Source organism: Pholcus phalangioides, unplaced genomic scaffold (assembly GCF_987345545.1).
Source record: "Pholcus phalangioides strain wild (caught in Gottingen) unplaced genomic scaffold, Ppha-v1.0 ptg000021l_1, whole genome shotgun sequence".
Classification (NCBI taxonomy): Eukaryota; Metazoa; Arthropoda; class Arachnida; order Araneae; family Pholcidae; genus Pholcus; species Pholcus phalangioides.
Window position 1 is genome coordinate 1,837,274 of NW_028301614.1, and position 4,835 is coordinate 1,842,108.

Below are 4,835 nucleotides of genomic sequence, written 5' to 3' on the forward strand. Positions count from 1 at the left end.
TTATTTAATTACTTCGGTAATCAACTTTATTTAATTACTTCGGTAATCAACTTTATTTAATTATTTCGGCATTTTTCATTCAAAAGGGAACAAACATAGTGGTTGTTCTAATGGCCTTAAGAGGTCATTTTTCAAAAAAAACACATTTTTCAGAAGCGCTTTTAAAGTCGAATTTTACCTCTCCATAACGGACACCCATAGGACCAAAAATTTTGTCCGCTTGCAGGGAGTGTCCATTAATGGGTAATAAAATCCATTGGAATCCCGTCGATGTAATTAAAAAAAGTTTACGTTAGTGAGGATGTCCGCTATGGGATTTGCAGCTATAAAATGATCGTGTTTCTTATGTTACTTACGAGATAATAGTAAGGGTACCTTCCTTGGCTAGGTGAAGCCTTCTGGGATTAACAGGTGGCGTAAAAGTTTCCAGTTTTTCAGACTTAACCAGCTCCAATTTCAATCAATAGGTAAAATTCGCACTAATTTTGTTTCAAATTCAAATTCAAATTTCCAAAATTTAAATGTGAATAACTCCCTTGAATGTTGATCAAGAAACATTTATTAACATTTATTTCATTAAAATTTAATAACATTTAAACATCCTTATGCCACTCACATATGCTTCCTGTTGGGCTATTTTCCTTTTTAGTAAAAGTGTCCATTCCAGAGGAACGCCGGAATTTTTTACATCTACTGTAAATTTAGCATAAATAGAAATGTTCCCTTTTGAAAACAAGCTCTTCTTATATCACGTATAATAATTTTCAAAACATAAATTGAAAGAAAATCCGGTCATTTATTTATGCTAGCCCTGTATGTTAAATAGAAATATTCATTTAAAAGTAATGAGAATAATACTGCAACTTGTCATAGAAAAGCTTCCATGCACACGATTCAAAGAATGCGCTTGGCAAAAAAAAAAAAAAAGTAATAATCCGTTTAATACAGATCGGGCGTCTACTGTATCAAGGCTATCCATATATTAAAAACAGTTCACCCCATTATGCTTACGGTAAAAAGAGACGATGAACCATGTAATATGCGGCCTTGACTTTCCAATTTTTTCCCAAAAAGAAAACACTTCTAACGGACTTAGCGATACCGTAAACCGTTGAATGATGGGCTGAAATCACGTGAAAATACTACGGTATCCACAGAAGGATTGGGAAAGCCGTATGCGCATGCATACATATTGAAAAAAAAGCAACAAAACTCGAAGGGTATTAACGCTGGAATGATTTATTAAGAATCCCCCCCCTTTGAACACCGTCCTAAAGAAAACATTTAGCTTTTCGATGTAGCTCCGTATTCCTGACACCCTTCGACGCGGTTGCAATATTTCAAAATCTGGTGATATTAATGGTGCGTGGTTGCGGTTTTCCAGAACACGAATACGTGATACTGGACAATAGATATATCATTGTACCGAATTTTTAAGGATCGGCAAAGCCTATAGCAGTCTATAGTTATAAATATTTAGTAATCCCCCCTGGGTGGAAAAATACGGTATTCAGTAAAAGAGTAAATGATGGATGTTTATTCTGGATGTGGTGTTTTTCTTGGGGTGGGCCAAAGCCTTGAAGTAATGGAAAGGCGTAAAAAAGACTTTGCCTTGAGCTATATAGGTATTTTTTTTCTCGTTACACGTGCGAGATCTGTGTCGATTTGAAGTATTTTGACAGCTGGAAATATCGGTGATATTGGAATAATATTTCAAATTGGCATCGAATTTTTGCTCCCAAGGAATTTAAAAAAAAGATACCCAACAAAATTTTTGATTTTTAATCAGTTATCATTATTCGAGATTTTTTCATTGTACATGATATTATTCATAGATAAGATCATTCATTATTCAATAATTTTCAAACAAGGTGACCGTGCTTTTTTAAACGTTCATTATTGCAACCAGTGTGAAGATAAAAATTCCGAATAGCATTTGCACATAAGGTTGAAGTCATATTATTTCTATTTGATGTTTTGCTAGTAGACGTCCCAATTAAAATGATAGCAACTCTATTGTTGAGCATGCGTGACTGTGATTTCAACTAATTTTTTAAAATGTTTTGTTTGCTTTTTTTGCCTTGGTTTGCAACAATAATTTATTTTTTTACAATATATATAGTTTGAATCACACACAGAAGGTATGTCGTTATTTATTTGGAAAGTGATATTACTTCAAAGAAACAAATATTTTGTGGACATTATGACGAGGTGAACTTGGAAAGAAAAGTCACATGGTCTCCGCCGGGACTCGAAGCCAGGCACTTTTGCAAACCGGGCAAGCATGTTACCATCTGCACCAGTGGAGACACAAGAAATGGTTTTCCTTTTATTACGCACTGTGGCGTGAGTCGCTGAAGTAGAGGCAATAGCCTCTCCTAACTTCAGCAAATGGCCCCCAGGTGGGGTGGTAGAGGGAGAGAGACGACTTAAATGATATTTCTTCAATACATGCATTTTATATGCAATTTCTGATGCTTTGCACATGTTCAATAAAGCCCTGTGTAAGCCGTACAGTTTGGAATAGATTTTTTAAATGATTTTTTTCGGCTTTCGATACATGCCATTAATTAGGGAAAAAATTATCAGCTCGAAAAGGAAATTGAGCATTTAAGGGTTAAAATTTCCATCTCAAAAATTATTTTTTAATACGATGAATTTCAATTTTTTTTTTGATATCATCCAAGAAAATCCATTATTTCGCCTATTTATGTATTTTCTTAGCAATAGCCAATGCATATTGTTTGTGTATTTTTTGTCTGTCGAAAATGTTTTTCACCCATTTCTTAATTTACATTTACGCGAACTAGTTCTCCTGTTTATATACTTTCCGTGGACTCGCAAGCTATTTCTTCTACATTCTCTGGTCCGTAAAGTTTATCGACTAAATTTCAAAGCCATTGGAAAATCGAATTATCCAATTAATCTATCCTGAATCTGTAAAATGACTACAAAGTGCTACCTAACAATCAATATTGACATAAGGTTAATAATTATCAATTATTAGAATTTTATCATCAGTTGCGAAATTGTTTCCCAAATTTTAATTATTTATAATTGTAATAATCGATCTTAGCTGCTATATTATTTCACTGTTATGGAATCAGCATGACTGCAGAATTTCTTGACCATGTGCAAAGCCTGATTTACGTAATGCTTTATTTAAACAGTTCATGACTATCCGTTACAAAAGTATTTCCCAAATTTTGCTTATCATTCAATTTATTTTGCTTATGCTATCAAAGAAATATACTTTCGTTAACGTCTTACAATCTGAAGTTGCCAATACTGTCTATAATCTGAATGACGACAAAAAGATTCGGATTTCGAATGGTACACCATTATCTATAGGTTGAAGAGCATAACCGGTATTAAGTGGTACACAGTCTCGATACAATCCAGCTGAACAATACTGAAATGGACATTAAATTGAAAAAAAAGGGGAAAAAAGAGTACACAGAAAACAGAATTTTTAATAGTTACTTTTGTCTTTAAAGATTTGTTGTTTAATAACTTGATCGACAAAAGTCTGACTTCTTGTGGAATTTTCGTAAACTAAATCTGCTCATACAAAAATACGATTTTTTTCTGCTAATTTCGAATTATTCAAGCTTTTCAAAAAAGGTTCAAATCAAACAAGAAATTTTAACATTAAATTAGATAGAAAACTTGAGGGAGGGGGAAGGGAGTTCGTAAAATTTCGAATTGTGAAAAATTCGAATTAACCTAGTTCTACTGTACTGGTGGTCATACCGCCTGCATTCGAATGGTTAGGGTGTTAACTTCTGACTGTTCAGGTCTGGGTTGGAATCCCGATTAGGGCAGGATGTCTACGAACACTAACAAATTCCCTAGGTGGGCCATACAGATACTCTTGGGGAATACGCGAGACCATGTTATTAAAAAAATAATGATGAATAAATAATAACTTTCGCTGATTCGTAGCTGTGTAGACAGGTCGAAGAATACTGGTTTTGGATGCAGTCATTCACTCAACATCGAAAAAGAGCAACTGGCTTGTTGATGTAGATATCAGAAGTCGAAGGACCACACCTTGTTCGATGTTTCCGAACCGATATTTCGCATATCAGATGAACCAGCGCCGACAGTTCTACGAACTTTATTCCAGATGCCTACACAGAGACACAAAGGATTGAATCAATATCCAGTTCACGCGTCGACATCTTCCCACTGCAGAGTCTGATGGCTCATAGTTTGGTCTCTTTTAAGTACACGTTGGTAATATATAAAAAAAGACATAATAAACTAGCCATTCGAGTCATTAAATCATCGACCACGGAAAGTGAAGATGACATTTAATGCTTCTTGTTCCAACATTTCTGGATCGTTTAGCATCGTTTTCTTTTCTATATTTTTCGTCTTTTTTTTCAGAGATATTCCGTGAGATTTTGAGCTCAATGATCCCTAGAAAAAAGAAAGTTATGGGTTTCGAGACTCGAACTGGATACCGATTTCGCGAGACGAAACGATTTTTGTTGGGAAATCGTCGTGTTTTAGATCTTTTTCAGACACAATTTAGCACTTTGTTAACATTTATATGTTATTTTTCTTTTCAATTTCTCATCGTATAATATTAGCGATACTATTCACGTAAAAACGAGGGAAAGCGGAAGAAATTTCGAATGATTTTTCTAGAATTGCCGTGTTTTGTGTTACATACAAATTGGTTACGTAACGAGAATCACGTATTTTTTTTTTCAGGAAAATAAATTAATTTTCACAGATATTTACTTGCATTTTTAAGCCAGGCTTCAACTTCAAACGCCTTAATATTGTTTTTGTGTGGATGAGCTTACTATCATTATCTAACATTC